The 19,560-nt window shown below is 39.9% G+C and overlaps 1 long non-coding RNA gene across 1 annotated transcript; it reads left to right on the top strand.

Annotated features, from left to right (window-relative positions):
* The first annotated feature begins 1,904 nt into the window (after nt 1–1,904).
* Nucleotides 1,905–15,479, top strand: LOC126077741 (uncharacterized). Its single transcript, XR_007517841.1, has 3 exons — nt 1,905–3,362; nt 12,233–12,374; nt 13,130–15,479. It is a non-coding gene; the product is annotated as an uncharacterized LOC126077741 (long non-coding RNA).
* Nucleotides 15,480–19,560: the final 4,081 nt, after the last annotated feature.

Genomic DNA, 19,560 nt, shown 5'->3' with positions numbered 1-19,560 from the left:
CCACAGGTTATCGTGGGCCTTAAACGAGAGATTGTAATACGATAATGAATCTGACTCAGGCCCTTAAAAAAATTGTAGCTTTATGAATTTATTATAAATGGAGCAGCGCCAAGTAGTAATTGCAACTGAGGAAAAGAACTTTCACAGAGGAAAAGAGAAAAGGCGGTCCAAAGAGAGATGAAAAGTTTAAGTAAGTTGCCCTAGAAACTTGTCATTCTCGTTCATTCTCCACCCACTCTCCAACTGCCCCCCAAGCATTAAGCTAGATTCCTGACAGGCCTTACCTCATTTAGTCCATCTTGAACAACACACTGTTGCCCTACCCTCCTCTGCCTGGAATTCTCCATTTCTCTCCCTCCTCTCCTCTCCCATCTCACCTGCTTCCCTGTCTCTAAGCTGCTTTTCCTAGACTTGCTCTTCCTTTTCGTTCAGGTATCAGTTTATCGTCACCTAAGTGTGCCAGGTCTACAACCTGAAGTAGCCATATTGTCACTCTATCATCTTTTTTTTTTTCCATATCCTTTTTAAGGTTTCTAGGTAGCACTTACTACTTCTTGATGTTTTTCCTGTTCACTTGTATATTTCTATCACACTAGAATATAAACTCTCTGAAGGCAGGAATTACTGTACTCTCTATACCTAGCAAAGTGCCTGGTATAGAAAATAGATGCTCAATATTTATTGAATTAATGAATCCTCATAATAACCTTCTGATATATTTGCTACTAGAATTCCCACCTTACAGATGTAGAAACTAAGGCTTGGTTGAAGTGATGTCTGTCCTAGGTCACACATCTGGGAAGGCTGGAACTCAAATTAGGCAGTCTAATTCTAGACCATTCTGAACCGCTGCTTGAAGGAATCAGTGCCCAGAACATGTTAACTGAGAGTTTGGGGTCGACACTCGGGATGAAGAGGGAGAGACACAACAGGAATGAAAATTTTCTGTAGACCTGGGACCTGGATAACTCCCTCTTAACAACTACAGGAGGCAATTGCAAATTTAATGTACTTCTGACCTGAAGCTAGCTAGTACGGTGAACTGGGTCTCAAGAGGAAATTGTCTTCTTTCCCAGGGTTCAGGAACCTGGAACAATTCTGGAAGGGTTTTATGCACATGCAGCTGAGCGAGTTTGGTTGAACTTCAGGGTGCAAGTAGATACTGAACTCGTTATGGAAACCAAAAGACTAACTGGGAATCTGACAGGAGCCATCGTGTTGTAGGGTTAGAGAGGACAATTGAATAACTTTAAAACAGGATGATGGTCTGACAGTGCTAGTGCCAGTAAGTTAACTTTTTTTTTTTAAAGAGTTGGCAAGGGACAAGGAAACCACATTCATCCACTGCTTGCAGAGGTGCAGAGAAGCCTTTCTGAAGGGCAGTTCGGGAGTGTACATCGAGAGCCTTACGATTGTGGGTAGCCTCTGACTTAGAGAAATTTATCGTAGGAAATACTCAGAAATGTTCTCAACACTCTGCAGTTAAAAAAAAAAAATTGTAATACCAAAAAACTGGAATAACTTGAGTATTCAGCATAAGGGGAGTGGTCAAATGTATTAAAGTTTAATAATGGAGTTCTGTGTAGTTACCAAATACTCTATTTTCAAAGACTTTAAAAAACTTTTTTCACTGATTTTTAATTGTTAAAATTCTCGCAGAGTAGTAAGTAAAAAAGAAGGAAACAGCTAGACATGTAATATCTTAAAATTTTCAAAAAAATATGCATATATACATGACTAGAGGCAAATAAACCAAATTGACAACAATAATTATATTTGGTGAAATATCAGAAAATTTTTATTTCCCATTTTTCAATCTAACTGTAATGAACATATATTCCACATTAGAGAAAATATATACTTTTTAGAGAAAACCCTTTCAAAGTTGCTTTTCGCCAACTGTTCAAAGCTGTTTTGCAGAGCAAAAATGAGTAAAAACACAAAAGTTGCCATGTTTTCAACTCCATATCCACATTTTACTGCTAATTGTTCACACAATGTAATCTGGTTTACTTCAATTTCTGGGGGAAAGGCTCAGGAAGTGAAAGAGTCAAAGACTACTCTAGAAAATGGCAGCAGTGGTAACAGACTATAGGAGCTCCTAAGGAGAGGGAGCCCTGATGGCGCAATGGTTAAGCGCTCAGTTGCTAACCCAAAGGTCAGCGATTCAAACTCACTTGCCCCTCTGGAAAAGACCTGGTGATCTGCTCCTGCAAAGATTACAGTCCAGGAAATCCTATGGGGCAGTTCTAAATCTGTCATACAAACCAAAAAAAGAAAAAAAATCCATTGCTGTCGATTCCAACTCATAGCAACCCTATAGGACAGAGTAGAACTGCCCCCCAAGATTTCCAAGGAGTGCTGGTAGGTTCGAACTGCCGACGTTTTGGTTAGCAGCGGAGCTCTTAACCACTGTGTCAGCAGGACTCACTGTGTCATACAGGGTTGCTATAATCAAATTTGGAGCCCTGGTACCATAGTGGTTAAGAGCTTGTCTGCTAACCAAGAGGTCGGCAATTCGAATTCACCGGCTGCTCCTTGAAACCCTAGGGAAGCCCCTGGGTAGTGTAAATAATAGTTAATGCACTTGGATGCGAACCAAAAGGTTAGAGGTTCAAGTTCACCCAGATGCACCTCGGGAGAAAGGCCTGGTGATCTACTTCCGAAAAATCAGCAAGTGGAAACTCTAGGGAGTGAATACTCCCTACTTCATTCTATGAAGCAAACATAACCCTGATACCAAAACCAGGCAAAGAAAACACAAGAAAAGTACAGGCCAGTATCTCTTATAACTATAGATGAAAAAGATCTTCAACAAAATACTAGCGAAGAAAATCTAATGGCATATTAAAAGTCATACACCATGACTAAGTGGGATTTATTCCAGCAATGCAGTGATGGTTCAACATCAGAAAATCAATGTAACATATCACATAAATAGAACAAAGAAAAAGAACCACATGATTATGGATGCACAAAAAGCATTTAATAAAATCCAACATCCTTCCTTGATGAAAACTCTAAAGAGATTGGAATAGAAGGCAAATTCCTCAATATGATTCAGGACATATATGAAAAGCCAACAGCCAACGTTATACTTAATGGAGAAAGACTCAGAGATTTCCCCTTAAAATCGGGAATAAGACGACAGTGCCTGCTTGTTCTTTTCGATATCATATTGAAAAGTCTTAGCCAGAGCAATAAGACAAAGAGTACCCACATTGGAAAATAAATTATCTCAATTTGCGGCTGATATGATTTTTTTTTTTTTTTTTATGATGCTGTCTGTAGAAAATCCCAAAGAGTCTGCAAGAAAACTTCCAGAGCTAATAGAAGAATTTAGTAAAGTTGCAAGGTACAAGGTAAGTGAAAAAAAAAAAAAAAAAAAAATCAGTGGGGTTTCTATATACCAGCAATGGGAAACCTGAAAGTGAAATTAGGGAAACAGTTCTGTATACAAAGCATCTAAGAGAATAAGAATAAATTTAACCAGGGATGTGAAGAATTTATTCAATGAAAATTATAAAAACGCTGCTGAAAGAGATTAATGAAGACTTAAATAAATGGAAAGATGTTCAAAGACTTAATATTGAGCTTCTTGGATCAAGTAGACACTTGAGACTATGTTGGCATCTCCTATCTGGAGGGGAGATAAGAGGGCAGAGAGGGTCAGAAGCTGGCAGAATGGACACAAAAAGAGTGGAGGGAAGGAGTGTGATGTTTAATTAGAGGGAGAGCAATTAGGAGTATGTAGCATGGTGTATATAAATTTTTGTATGAGAGACTGCCTTGATTTGTAAACTTTCACTTAAAGCACAATAAAAATTAAAAAAAAAAAATACAATATTATTAAGACGTCAATACTACCCAAAGCGATCTGTAGATTCAACACAATTCCAATCAAAATTCCAACAGCCTTCTTTACAGAAATCAAAAAACCAGTCCTCAGGTTTATGTGGAATGGCAAGAGGCCCCCAAATAGTTAAAGCAATGTTGAAAGAGAAGAACAAAGTAGGAGGACTCCCACTTCCTGATTTTGAAACATATTATACAGCTACAATAATCAGAACAGCCTGTTCATTGCAGCACTATTCGCAATAGCCACTGAAGTATATGTATATATATACATAGAGAGAGAGCGTATATGTATACATATGTATATATGTTTAAGCTTCATAAGTTTTGCTTCTCTCTGGAGAACTCAGCTTAAGACAATATATTTACAACAAGGACAAAAATAAAAGTGTAGCTGCTGAGGTTGCTTATGTACACTGAAAAACCTCATGAGATGTGGATCCATGGTTTGGTGGTTTGGGGTCATGGTTTCATTGGTTTCATGGGACATGCCAGTTAATTGTCCTAATACCGTGTTTAGTGTATGTGTTTTACCTCCTAGTTTGTAGGTCCTTGTGTAGCATTTTGGGTCTTAAAAGCTTGCAAGTGGCTATCCAAGGTACAACAATTAGTCTGTATTTGCCTGGAACAACAGAGGAAGAAGGAGAGTAAGGAATAGGAGGAGGATATAGAATGTGTGGCTAATTGCCTGCATGAACAACTGCCTCCTTTGCCACAAGACCCGAAGAACTGAATGATAGTTGGCTACAGTTACGGAATATTTTGATCAGATTCTATAGAAGAGTCCTGGTCAAAAGAGAAAAAATGAACAGAATTTTAAATTCTCATGGACTCCAGACTTTGTGGAACCATGGACGCTGGATGAACTCCTGAAACTGTTATTGCCCTGAGATAATCTTTAAGCCTTAAACCAAAAATATCCCCTGAAGTATTCCTAGAACCAAACAATAGTCTAGCTTAACTGGTAAAAAAACATTTGCCTTGAGAAGTACGTTCTTTTAAAAGCCGTCTATATGGGATCAAAGTGACAACAACAACTTGAAAGATTAGGTAGAAACCTTAGGGGACAATCAGTTTATATTAACCAGGGAGGAACAACTCCAAAAAATACGATGAGAATGGTTATGCCTTATAATCAATGTCACTGAATTGTGCGTGTAGAAATGGTTGAATTGTTGTGTTTTGCTGTGTATAGTCTTAACATCAACAACAAAAGATAAAAGAAGACCCTAAGGAGCACTGTTCTACTCTGAGACACATAGCATCGCTATGAGTTGGGGTCGACTGAAAATGAGTCCACTGTCTAGTGACAGAGTTTTAATGATGAACCTACCAAATTTAAATAAATAAGAGCCCAGTGGAAATAACAAATTGCGAAGGGCCCAAGTATGCAGTTGTGGAGTTGACAGGGAACAGAGGGTGCTGAAATACAATACTCCAAGTGTTGCTAGCTGGAGCTACATCCCCTTGGAGGAAGAGGGCCTCTTTCCTAATTTGAGCAAAGCTTTTTTGTAGGCTAGCGGTAGCCTGTGAATGAGAGTTGAGGAACTGGAGAAATACAGAAAATTTTTTACAAGGAGAGCTGAGGGTAAGACAGCCATAGAGTGATGACTACAGAGGGATATTGGAAGGTGGGGTTTTGGTTGGTTTTTGTTTGTATGTGCCTTTGTTTTTTTAATGTAGGAGCTACTTGAGTATCTTAAAATCTTTAATGGGATAAAGCCAGTAGATACTGAAGGTATGAGAGAGATGAGGTAGGCAAAAAGGGAAACCTGTATAGGAAAAGGGTGGAGTCCAGGGGACTTTTAGAAGGATTGGAGTTAGCAGGAGGGATGTGTGATATTTGTTAAGGGGGTGAAGGGAAAAACAGTAACTGCAGAAATAGGTACTGCATATAAAGGTGGCATCGAGAGTCCTTATGCTAAATGGCTTTAACCGTTTTATAATAAATAAATAGGCTTTGACCCAAAGGGCAGTACCACTTCTTCCTATTCTTGGAATCTTCGTCCTCTGTTTTCCTTGGACTCCGAACTAGTTTTCATTTTTTTCCGGGTTCCTGGTTGTGGTTGCTGGAAGTCGGCCTGCCAGATTAGAGGGGGGTTACTGTAACATAATAAATAATAATTATGAGCAAAAAAGTGCTACCCACATTCTAATACTCTTCTTAAGAACCAGATGTTTTTTAGAAAAGTGCTTCACTCTACAATCTGCCATACAGTGCACATCAATGAATCTGGCACAATGCCTATGAAAGCAATTTGATCCCGTAAGCGAGGAAAGCTAAGTAATGAGCAGGTTCCAAATGTCTTCCTTCTGAGGGGCATAACCTCAGAATCTGTGGCAATCCTTAAACCAGACTGTTTTCAAATAGGATATATGTTATTTTTATTTTCCTTCAAATTCTTTTGGCAAACTAAAAGAGGCTTTTTGAAAAACAAAGAAACATCAATTCATTTTAAGAAGGTAATTACTATTTCAGTTTCCTCCAAAGGAAACCTAGTTTTATTTTTAATGGATAAATGATGTAAGAACCTTAAAAAACACTTGAAACATGAAGAACAGAGCTGTGAAATATTCTGTAGTATCCCCAGTTATAATGGGTCAGAGTAACAGGTTCTATTTCATAGTTGGAATTTAAAATTTCTTTGAAAAACACACTAAGCTTAAGAAATTTGAAGGAAAAAAATGCTGTTACATAAATACTCTTCATAGAGTTAAAATAATACTTGAAATTGCTCTAGTCAATGAATGACAGACAACTTCTCCCTGACATATAATTCCTTGAAAAATTCCTGGCCAAATTTTTATGTTGCCTTAAGTCACTACCTGCAGAGGAATGATTTGTTTTTTGGGCGGGAGGGGGGATTATAGGGGGAGGAGCAAATTCAGGATATTGAGAAAACCCAAAACCAAAGTTAAAATGATTGTGCATACCCCACACAAAGAGGCAAGGGAAGAAATCGGAAAAATCAGATGTGTCTGGATTCTGATGTTACTTCTCCGTGTCAAACACAGAAACCTATTGCCTCTTACAACATGTGGCCGTTGAGTCAATGCCGACTCACAGTCACCCTTTAGGACAGGGGAGAATTGCCCCATAGGGTTTCCAAGGCTGCAATTTTTACAGAAGCAGACTGCCACATCTTTCTCCCGCAGAGCTACCTGTGGGTTTGAACCTCTGACCTTTCGAGGGTTAGCAGCCCAGCACTTAACCACTGTACCACCAAGGCTCCTATCTCTTATAAAGGGTAGTGTCACTTTGTGTGTGTTGGGTTTCTGCAGTTATTGTTTTTCATAGATTACTTAAAATGTCAAACTTTAGTTCCAGTGAAAATTGTTTTGTTTCTACCAAAAAAAAAAAAAATTCCATTTTGGGTTGAATTTTTTAACTTTTCATTTGGAAATAATTTTACACTTAAAGAAAAGTTGCAAGGATAAGAATACAAAGAACACACATAAACCTTTTTGCCTAGATAGATATTATTGTTAATATTTTACCCCATTTTGCTTTCTGTGCTGTCTTTCTGTGTGTTCATATACCACATATACGCACATTTTATATATTCTTACATACGTGTTGTTAGGTACTGTCAAGTCAATTGCGACTCATAGCGAACCCATGTGTAACAGAACAAAACATCCTCACGATTGTTGCTGTGTTTGAGTCCATTGTTGAAGTCACAGTGTCTATCTGTCTTGTTGAGGGTCTTCTTCTTTTTCATTGACCCTCTACTTTAACTGGCATGATGTTCTCCAGGGACTGGTCCCTTCTGATAACCTACATATGTGTGTGTGTGTTTTTTTTCTAAATAATTTGAGAGTAAATTGTATACATCATACATGGATGGCCCTTTATTCCTACATACTTCAGTGATTATTTCCTAAGAATAGGATAGTTTCCTGCACAATCACAGCACAGTTATCAACTTCAGTGAATTTAACATGGATGCAATACTTTACCATCCTTTTTGAATTTATCAATTGATCTGTTAATGTCCTTTGTATCACTTTTTTCTTCCAGTCAGGACCTGCTCTGGGATCAGGTATTACATTTAGTTGGTATGTTTTTTTAGTCTTGTTTAATCTATTTTTCCACAGTCTTTCTTCATCATTTATACCATTTTTTAGTAGAATGCTCCTCATTTTGGGTTTGTCTGATTCTTCCTCATAATTTAAGTTATACATTCCTGGCCTTAATACTACATAAATGATACTGTGTCCTTCTCAGGGTATCACATCTGGAAGTACAAGATGTCTGTCTGCCCCTCATGGGTGAAATTAATTCTGATTACTCAGTCAAGATGTTGTTTGAGTTGTTTTCTCCTTGCAACAGTGAGGAGACACTTCAAAATCATGCAAATATCCTGCTCCTGTTTAAAAATTCTCCTAGATGTATCATCTGTTGAAGGTTTTTGCCTGTTCCAATCTTTATCATGACAGTTCTGAGGACGGGATTCTAACTCCCAAAAAAGAGCCTTGGTAGCATCATGATTAAGCGCTTCGTTGCTAACCAAAAGGTTGGCAGTTTGAACTCACCTAGGGATTCCACAGGAAAAAGACCTGGTGACTTGCTTCTGTAAAGACTACAGCCAAGAAGGCTTATGGGACATTTCTGCCCTGTCACACGGGTCGTGAGTCAGAATAACTCGACGGCACTCAACAACAACATTCTAACTCTGGCACTTCCTCCACACATACCAGAGGGCCCTCGGCATTTTACGGTGAACAGAAGTCTTCTCTCTAATTATTGAATTTGTTTTTACTTTTTGATTTTTAAATTTATCTATCTATTTAATATCATATATTAATTCCTATTTTTCAGGAGTTCATAATCATTAATGTTCCAATCATTTCGAAGTTCAAATTGTCTCAGATTTGACCAGCAGTAGTCCCTTCAACTGGCTCCTGTGACCTTGTGACATGGCCCCATCATTCATTTTTTGAGTATTTCCTACTTTCTGGCATAATACGATGTTCCAGGCTCAACTTGTGAGCATGGTGCCCCAGCCCTGGAATCAGCCACTTCTCTGAGGAGCCCTGGTTCCATTCAGTGGAGGAATAGTGTTACAAATTAAGATCTGAGTGCGAAGTGTGCTCATTGCTATTAAGGTATCACTGGCTCTAGGCTTAGCGGATAGGAAATATATGTATGTGTATATACACATGCATACATATATGTGTACACACATGGGCACACACACTTGTGCACACTTACACACACTGGTGCGTTTTAGAAATCACACCAATTCCTCCAATTCCAGTATATCCTTACAGGGTTCTTTCTTACCTTCCTCCAGTTTTTATTTGTATGTTTCTTCTCCAACAGTGAGAACTCTAGAACCCAACAATTTTAACATATTTGCTCATTTCTTCAATTCAATAATCCATCTAAAATAGTTTCAGAATTGCTTCACCTGAGATACTATAAAAAACAAACCTAAAAAGAGGTCAGGATTTGTTTGCAGCTCTCCTCTTGTCACCACCAATCTTGAATGAATGTTGATATACTTAACAGCCTATCTTAAAATTGTTACCATAACTATGTCCAAATGATAAGAGATATTTTAAAAATCAAACTAATTTATTGCTGACAAGAGTCCTTGCTCTCCTCCATAGGCCAGCTTTGCTGTTTCCTTCCAAATATTCAACCACTCGCAAAATAAACACCACCCTTTCCTGCACCAACCATTGTCGTATTAATGATGCAGGGGCAAGAAGAAAAATAGGAGGGTCAGGAGCTAAAGCAAAACACTGGGTACTGAGAACTGAGGGTTCAGCGTTTTGTTATATGTCTATATCTATTTTAAGCAGATACGTTTTTTGTTTGCCCTTAAGTATTTTCAGACCCTTCCTGTGGTAGTGTACATGGCAGTTATAAACTAAATTTAAAAGCATAGTGAGGAAAATTCTCTTCCAACAGTATTTTAAATACAAGGTTCTGGTTCATAGAGGCTAGCACCATTTTTCCCCTCAACCTTGCTCTCTCAAACTGCTGCTTTTTTTATTGAGTAAATCCTGGCCTTTGCTTGAAAAAGATTTATTTCCTCTATTCTTTATTATTATATTTACATTTTATGTCTATTTTATTGAGTCCTGCTGCCTCGTAAAAATGGTTTTGAATAGGAGAGCTGCAGAGATGATGGGGAGGTCAGCTATGTTAATTTCAAAGCACCCCAGTCTTCAGTGTGAGGTTGCCTAGCAACCCATCTCTCTGGCCTCCTTTGTAGGAGAGAGAAGAGGAAGCGATTCTTCTACACACTCTGAAGCAGAGATGGCTTTATAATACGAAAACCCTTTCGTAGAGGACCCCACACAACTCCTGTTTCTCTTCTTCTGCCCACTTTGTGCACTTCACACATGATGAGAGAAATATTTCACCCTTTGATGCCTTAGATCTGAGACAGGTATAAAACGGAGCTAAACAAGATATGGTCCAACAGTGAAAATGACCTGTATGCCTGTGTTAAATTGAGGCACATTAATTAAACTGTTCCTCTTTTCCTTTCTTTTACATGAAAGCATACTTTCCCCTCAAGTTCTAAAAGCCAGTTATGTTAAATGAAACTGCAACTGCCTGCTGAGCATCAGTTACCATAGCGACGTGAGCCAGGAGTGGTGTTTTTCTCCTCAGGCACAGGATGGCTGAAATGTGTTCAACCAGGGGCCTCAAGCAGCATGCTGACTAAAAATCAGACATCTGGGAAGAGCTTGCTCTATTCCTTTTACTTCACACTAACTTGAAAAAATAACTAAGCCTCTGTTATTCCCCCAAAGCTATTACCTTTTTAGAACTGAACTTCAGTGGGTGGCAGAAATGCCCCACTTTAGACACATAGGAGAAAGGGGGTGCAATGATAAACCTGCCAGTAAAACCCACATGAACAGCTGAGAGGGGCAGAGAAAAGTGCTATGGAGGATATGCTGCCTTTCAAACATCTCTAAAGTAAAAATAACAGCTAGAAATTCATGTATTTCCATATTGTAAAAATACCGATGTATAGTTTTTAAACCATTTATAATCCCCAAACATTCATTTCCCCCCTAACATTAGTATTTCCACCACCCATCTGTCAGTTTGTTGTACTGCGGTGGTTTGCATATTGCTGTAATGCTAGAAGCTGTGCCAACAGGGCTACGCGTGGTGGACAGGTTTCAGCAGAGCTTCCACACTAAGACAGCTGGGAATAAAGGCCTAGCGATCTACTTCGAATATGGTTGTTGTTAGTTGCTGTCAAGTCGATTCTGACTCATGGTGACCCAATGTGTTGCTGAGTAGAATTTCTCTATATGGTTTTCTTGGCTGTAATATTAATGGAAGCAGAACTCTAGGCCATTTCTTCCTCGGTGCTGCTGGGTGGGCTCAAACCACCAACCTTTAGGTTAGTAGTCAAGCTCAAGCCGTTTGTGCAGCCTCCATTGAAAATCTTATGGATCGCAACAGAACATTGTCTGACTTGCATGCTTTGACATGTCATCATGATAGATCAATCGTTGGAAAAAGACACCATGGGTGATGAAACAGAGGCCCAGGGAGGGTGAGGAAGACCTTTGGTGACATGTTTTGGCACAATAGCCACAATGATGAATTCGAACATGCCAGTGATAGTGAGGATGATGCAGGACCGGGCAATGTTTTGTTCTGTTGTACATAAGGTCGTTATGAGTTGGAGTTGACTCAGTGGCAGTTACCTATCTAACATTGTTTTCTAGCAGATGATGCTATTCAAGAGAACATTACTGTTTGGCTTAACACAGTTTTATGGAGGGTCTTTATAATTACTAGTTAAAACAGGTATAAGGCAAAATGCTCTGTGCCATTCTCACTTGCCTCCAATTATGCCTGAGAAGAGAAGAAGCAGTATAGCATAGTGGGCTTGGAGTCAGACAACCTGCTTGTGCATTCTCTGCCACTTACTAGCATTGTGATTTGGGGCAAGTTTCTTAACGTCTCAGAGTCTCAGCTTACTAACATTTTAAGATAGGGTTAAAATGAGGGTTGCTGACAGTTTGAAATAAGAAAACATATGCAAAGAACCTGGCAATAGTAAGGTTCAAACTTTGATAGCTGCTACTGTGAATTTTGCATAATCAATCACCCAGTGCTTATTGAATCCCTGGTACACACCCAGCATTGTGCTTGATGTAGGGAGGAATATAGAGGTATAAGACATGGGTTCCATTAAAAAAGAGGGCAACCAAGTTTGGGCACTACTGCTGCAGGTTTTCTACCTTTCTGACACTTAAATTTGGTATGTCATCCTTGCCAATGTTCTGTCCCCACTGACGTGGCATTCCCTGTGAGTCTGCCCCCTGGCACTTCACAGGGAAAAGTCTCACCATTACTTACAGCTATGCCTTGCTTTTTTACCCAATCTAGTGTCACCAGCACCCTGTCACCACGTCCATCAGACTGGAGTTCTACTTCCATGGAGGGAGTCAAAATAATGTGCAACCACCTCTGAATAAAATTCCCAAAGGAGCTGCTGAGCCGTTGTCAGCAAGGAAACAACACGATAAGTGTACGAATCCCCAACGTGGAGTGAAATCCTCAGGAGAAGCAGAGGACAAGTAGAGCAAACTCAGCCCCCAGGGGCAGGAGATGCTCACTTGGATAAAAGTTAGGACTTCCCTAGTGGAAACTCTGCTTCTAAGAGGCCACTGGCAGCAGAACCAGATCTTGCTGGCACACACGTAGGGCAAGAATATCATCGTAAGGTTGCTCATGTTGCCATCTGCTTAGATGTAACTATCTCCCCTCACTCCCCTACTCATATACACGTGGTCATTTCTTCTCTCTTCTCTTGCCCATGCCCACGGGAGAACCCCTTTCTAGCCCGAAGTTTGGCTCCCCTTGTTTCTGTGTAAGATACTTTGTTGAACATACAAATTCTCTTACACTGGCTTCTAGTCAAGGCATTTTGTCCTCTTTCTTATACCTAATCTAAAAAAGAAAAAAAAAAATCTGCATTCAGCTTTTTAAAATAAAAAACCTTGATGGCCCATCAGACACAAATATGTAATCCACAAGAACAAAAATGTCTATTTTTGCTTAAAGGCAGGGGGAGCTTGAACTCCAAACCATTCCAGCGCAGCAAGGAAAGAGAAGAAAAACAGAACAGTGGGTTCCCTATTAAAATAATAGGAATGTTCATCTCCTGCCACAATTCAAAAACTATGACTGAAGGAATCCGAAAAGCAAAAAATTGTGCTTGTATAAAGACTGCCTGAATTGTACTAGCCTTACTTCATTAATGATTTCTCTCCTTTCATGTAGATGGGCTCAGTCTGTCCTGCACATCCGTCATCACGAGAACATGACCATCTGGAGTCAGTACAGATCTTCAGTCCGTCAACATACACACAAGTTCTTTTGAAATTTTTTTTAAAAACATCATACAATGAAGAAATCTTCATTAACTTCCTCTGGCGATTCTGCCTGATTTCCATTAGGGATCCATGGCAATTCAGGGTTATGTGAGTGACGCCATGACACCTTAGGGGTCTGTACTAGTTTCCTCTTGCTGCTATAACAAATCACCCTGAACTTCTTCTTGTTGTTAGCTGCCATCAAGTTGGCCCCCAACTCATTGCAATCCCATGTGTTACAGAGTAGAACTGCTCCATAAGGTTTTCTTGGCTATAGTCTTTAAGGAAGCAGATTTCTAGGTCTTTCATTCTGTGAGGCTGCTCGGTGGGTGTGAACAGCCAACCTTTAGGTTAGCAGCCTATCGCTAACTGCTTGTACCATCTAGGTTCCCTTACCCTAAACTTAGTGGCATAAAACAATGCAAATTTATTATCTTAAAGTTCTAGAAGTCAGAAGCTAAAATGGGTCTTAAGGGACTAAAATTAAGATGTCAGCAGAGCTGTATTCCTTCTGGAGGCTCTAGGGGAGAATTCATTTCTTGCCTTTTCCAGATCTAGAGGTTGCCTCTATTCCTTGGCTCATGGGTGCATCACTCTGACTTCTGCTTCTGTCTTCACATCACCTTTTCTTACTCTCCCACTTCCCTCTGTCTTATTTGGACCCTTGTGATTACATTGGGCCCACCTGGATAATCCAGTCTAGTCTTCCCATGGGAAGACTCTTAGTCATATCTGCAAATACCTTTTTGCCATATTCACAGGTCCTGGGGATTAGTATGTGAACATCTTTCAGAGGGCATTATTCTGCCTATCACAGGGTCTGATATAGTCAAAATCCTACTTCCTTGAAATAAGAGAACATAGAACCCAGTCAATGATTAGGAATTTCAACCAAAAGACTGCATGAGGATTATTGGCATCTGGGTTTTACCTTTGGTTTATTGACCGTAGCCCCAAGTTCAGGCCCTAGCCTATAAAAAAAAAAAAAAAGGATGCTATGATGAGGAGCACTGGCTTTAAGTCATTCTAACCTGTGTTCTCATCTCTGCCTCTTAGGAACTCTGAGACCTTGGGCAAGTTTCTCAGCCTCTCTGACCCTCAATTTTCACCTCTAGTATGAGGATAAGGAACCCTGCTAGCACAGTGGTTAAGCGCTCAGCTGCTAAACAGAAGGTCAGCAGTTTTAACCCACCACTTCATGGAAGAAGGATGTGACAATCTGCTTCCCTAGAGATTGTATTTGCTGTTAGGTGCTGTCAAGTTGGTTCCAACTCATAGTGACTCTGTGTACAACAAACAAAACACTGCCTAGTCCTGTGCCATCCTTACAATTGTTGTTATGTTTGAGCCCATTGTTGCAGCCACTGTGTCAATCCATCTCCTTGAGGGTCTTCCTCTTTTTTGCTGTCTTCCTTACTAAGTGCCATGGATTGAATTGTGTCCACCCAAAATATCTGTCAATTTGCCTAGGTCATGATTCCCAGTGTTGTATGATTATCTACCATTTTGTCATCTGATGTGATTTCCCTATGTGTTGTAAATCCTACCACTATGATGTAAGAAGATGGATTAATGGCAGTTATATTGATGAGATCTACAAGATTAGATAGTGTCTTAAGCCAATCTCTTTTGAGATATAAAAGAGAGAAGTGAGCAGAGAGACATGGGGACCTCATACCACCAAGAAAGCAGCACCAGAAGCAGAGTTGTGTCCTTTGGACCTGAGGTTCCTGCACTGAAATACTCCCAGACCAAGGAAAGATTGATGACAAGGACCTTCCTCCAGAGCCAACAGAGAGACAAAGCCTCCCCCTGGAGCTAATGCCCTGAATTTGGACTTGCAGCTGACTAGACTGTGAGAGAATAAATTTCTCTTTTAAGGTCATCTGCTTGTAGTATTTGTGGTATAGCAGCTCTAGATGACTAAGACACTAAGCATGATGTCCTTCTCCAGGGACCTCTCTCCTGATAACATGTCCAAAGTATGTGAGACAAAGTCTTGCTATCCTTGCTTCTAAGGACCATTCTGGCTATATTTCTTCCAAGACAGATTTGTTCATTCTTTTTTACCAACACCATAATTCAAAGGCTTCAATTCTTCTTCAGTTTTCCTTATTCATTGTCCAGCTTTCTCATGCATATGAGGAGATTGAAAATACCATGGCTTGGTTCAAGCGCACCTTAGTCCTTAAAGTGACATTTTTTGCTTTTTAACACTTTAAGGAGATCTTTTGCAGCAGATTTGACTACTGCTTCCATGGGTGTTGATTGTGGATCCAAGTCAAATGAAATCCTTGACAACTTCCATCTTTTCTCTTGATCATGATGTTGTTTATTGGTCCAGTTGTGAGGATTTTTGCTTTCTTTATGTTGAGGTACAATCTGTACTGAAAGCTATAGTCTTTGATCTTCAAGTCCTCTTCACTTTCAGCAAGCAAGGTTGTGTCATCTGCATAACGCAGGTCGTTAATGAGTCTTCTTCCAATCCTGATGCTGTGTTCTTCTTCACATAGTCCAGGTTCTCAGATTATTTGCTCAGAATACAAATTGAATAAGCATGTTGAGAGGATACAACTCTGACACATGCCTTTCCCTCAAGGTTACAACTTTGGAAACCTTATGGGGCAGTTCTACTCTGTCCTATGGGGTCACTGTGAGTCAGAATTGACTTCACAGTAACTGGTTTGTTTTTCTGGAGTACGAGTATGTCTTAGAGGGAAGAGACCTAAGACAGAGACTTGCATAGAGGAGTGTTCTAAGGAAAAACATCAATAAGGCAACAAAGGAAGCAGGACTGGACTGTGATGAAGTCACAAGAAAGGCCTCAGGTGATCCTACCAGGAAGTCTGGAGTTGGGATGGCCCTTCAGCATTATTCCCCTTTAAGGCAAGGCCAGGCATTTGTACTCCCTGAGTCCACCTGCCAGGGCTGGAATTAGGGTAAATTGAGTAGGGCAGTCACCTCACGGGCCTATATTCTACAACAACAACAATCCATTGCTGTCAAGTCAATTCTGACTCATGGTGACCCTGTAGGGCGGAGTAGAACTGCCCCATCGGGTTTCCAAGGAGCACCTGGTGGGTTCGAACTGCTGACCTTTTGGTTAGCAGTCATAGCACTTAACCACTATGCCACCAGGGTTTCCGGGGGCATGTATTAAGGGCCCCTAAAAAACTCAGTAATCAAGATAAATAATATTTTAATGCAACATTTTAAAATCTCAAAATCAATGCAAAAAATCCATGATGAACAAAAAATTAAAAAATTTAAGTAAAGATGGGGATCATTAAGAGTGCTGTGCAGAGACATCTCCCATCCTCAGAAGAAAGGAAAAATCAATCATACTGATCCTGTTTTTATTTAAAATTTTGGTATTTTTATCATCCTGGATTTTTTAAAATTTTTTAGTTTTAAAAATATTCCATTAAAATTTTGCTTGGGGTTCTCTAGAGAATCAGAACCAAAGAACCAGTAAGATATACAGAGGGAGAGAGAGACTCAGGTGATTGTGGGGAGCGGACAACAGGCTGGAGATTCCTGCAGGCTTGTGTCCCAGAATCTGCAGGTCAGGTGATAGGAAGAATGCAGAGTAAGGGAGTTCTGGCAAAATGTCTGTTTATAGTCTAGAGGCAGAACCCCCCCCCCCGCCTTTTTTTTGTTGTTGTTGTTAGCTTCACAAAGGTAGATCGTTTCTCTTTCACACGGCAGTCCCAGGTGAGTGCTCTGAGGTTGGTGGAGCCACTCTGCCATCCCCAAGATGTGGTTTCCAGATGCTCCAGGGGCTGCAATGGGAAACCCCCTTTTTGTTCTTAAGGTCTTTGGCTGATTTGTTGAGGCCCAATTTCATCTTATGACAGGTAATCAGCTTTACTTAAGACCCTCTGACTTAATGACATGTAACTACTTCGTAACAGCATAAAATAGTTGTTGTGTGTTGTCCAGTCGATTCTAACTCATAGTGACCATATAGGTCAGAGTAGAACTGCCCCAGATGGTTTCCTAGGCAGTAGTTTTTACTGGAGCAAACCACTAGTCACCAGGTCTTTTTTCTCATGGAGCCGCTGGTGGGTTTGAACCACCGACATTTCAGTTAGTAGCCCAGAGCTTAACCATTGCGCCACCAGGACCCCTTACACATAAAATTGGCTATCACAAATATTACTGCATTTTTTGGTACTCCCATGAATTTTGCTTCTAAGGCCGGTTCCTCACTTGCCTTACCCTGGTGCCTGCCCTGATTTGTATATAGATCCTCCAGCCCCATAGTGGGAGAACAATTTGTGGAACTGGGCTCAGGTGTGAGTCATCAGCAGCCAACACTCCGGGCATCTGGAGGAATGATTGTCTTAATTCTGAATGGGGGTGGTGGGTGTGGAGGGCCCACCGCAGCATCCACTGGATTACAATGCCTACTTAAAATAAGATTGTTTTATTATATGTAAGTATTCACCCATTAGGATGAAAAGATAGTCATGAAGCACTTAAAGATGCATGTGGCTGCTAAAGCTAATTGTTTCAGGTGAATATAGTGACAGCCAAGGCTAGGAATGGCCTTTTTCTTCCATCTTTCTGACAGCTAGAACATCTGACCAAAAGGCTGAGACAATTCACTTAGACCTGAGGCTGTCATTAATATTACTGTCAATAAATTGCTTTGATCTGTGGTTTATTAACTTTGGTTAGAGAGCTAAACAAATAAGCCAAAGTGGAACTTCATTCTGCTCCACAGACTGTCTAGACCCTTAACCTCAGACAACCTTCTTATGCCAATGATCACAAGTAAGCTAGTGGATTGGCACAAATCTTTCAGTGCTACAGGAAAAAAAAAAAAAAAATCTAAGCACAAGTCCTACCAAATATGAGTTAGTGGATGCCCTTGCTGCACCTAGCATATACACTTCATGTTCTAGAAGCTTGCAAATCTGGCATTAAACAATGTAAATTCCTTGTCTTCACTGAAAGATTGGTGATTCTCAAAAGGGGAGGGGCTTACAACCCCTGGGAGCCATATCAGAATGACTGGAAGAAGATGCTTAACTATGTAGGCCTCCTTCAACTTCCTGCTGGAGAGAGATTCTGACACTTTAACATCGTCACCTACAAAAGGTTTTATGATTACAGTAGGGAGTCACTGTTACTGATGGGAGAATAAAATTTACATCAAGTATATTGAGGCATAAAAGGAAGAGAACCATTGTTATAAGATAAAATCGTTGACTCAGATGCACACAGTGGCCAGGCATCTTTACAATTAACTGACATGCAGAGTGACATTTTGCCACATGAAAAATATAACTCCAGCTTTTTCATGAGTCCAATACAAATAACAGGTATTGAATGGTGTTTAGACAGTAGAAACAATCCTTTTTTTCAGGAACATTGGGTAGCTTAACTTTCATATTCTGACTGAAAGGAAAGACATGGCCTTTTTGTATTTCAATAAACCCCCTCTTCATTGGGAAATGAACGTTGCTGACGCTCCATTTTGCTTCTTGGCTTGCTACCAGTTCTCCAGCTTGTTTTTTTTCCTTGTACTTCTGCTTCTTCTTTTTTTTTTTTTTTAAATAACTGCATGAGCTTTACTAATGCAAATCTGACATGGATCTTGATGAAAGAAGCAACTGAATTTCTGGACACTGTGTATTCTTCAGATAATGCACCTCAACCATGAATCAGTTTCTCTTTCTAATTTAGCAGATTATTGAGCAAAGTGTTCATCCTAAAATTATTTGTGTAAATATTTTTTCATGTGTTAGCTCATTACACATGCTTTGGAAATTTTCTCTGTGGTTTTAACATCTTTTGGAGTGAGTGGTGGCATTTAATGTTTATTTATTTATTTTACTCTTGTTGTTGTTGTTGTTGTTAGGTGCCATCGAGCCGGTTTCTACTCATAGCGACCTTGTGTACAACAGAATGAAACATTGCCCTGTGCCATCTTCACAATTGTCGTTATACTTGAGCCCATTGTTGCAGCCACTGTGTTAATCCATCTCACTGAGGGTCTTCCGCTTTTCCGCTGACCCTGTACTCTGCCAAGCATGATGTCCTTCTCCAGGGACTCTTCCCTCCTGATAACATGTCCAAAGTATGTGAGACGCAGTCTCACCATCCTTGCTTCTAAGGAGCATTCTGGTTGTACTTCTTCCAAAACAGATTTGTTCATTCTTTTGGCAGTCCATGGTATATTCAATATTCTTCTCCAATACCACAATTCAAAGGCATCAATTCTTCTTCAGTCAAAGAACAAGGAAAAAGGAAAATTTTACACTTATTGCCTTTTAAATTCAGCAGTCACTTTGCCTTCCTTGTGATAATCATTTTTTTTTTTTTTACCAT

This window comes from Elephas maximus, chromosome 6, assembly GCF_024166365.1.
Source record: "Elephas maximus indicus isolate mEleMax1 chromosome 6, mEleMax1 primary haplotype, whole genome shotgun sequence".
Taxonomy (NCBI): domain Eukaryota; kingdom Metazoa; phylum Chordata; class Mammalia; order Proboscidea; family Elephantidae; genus Elephas; species Elephas maximus.
The sequence above is the reverse complement of the archived record's forward strand: the minus strand, read 5'-3'. Positions and strand labels throughout refer to the sequence as shown.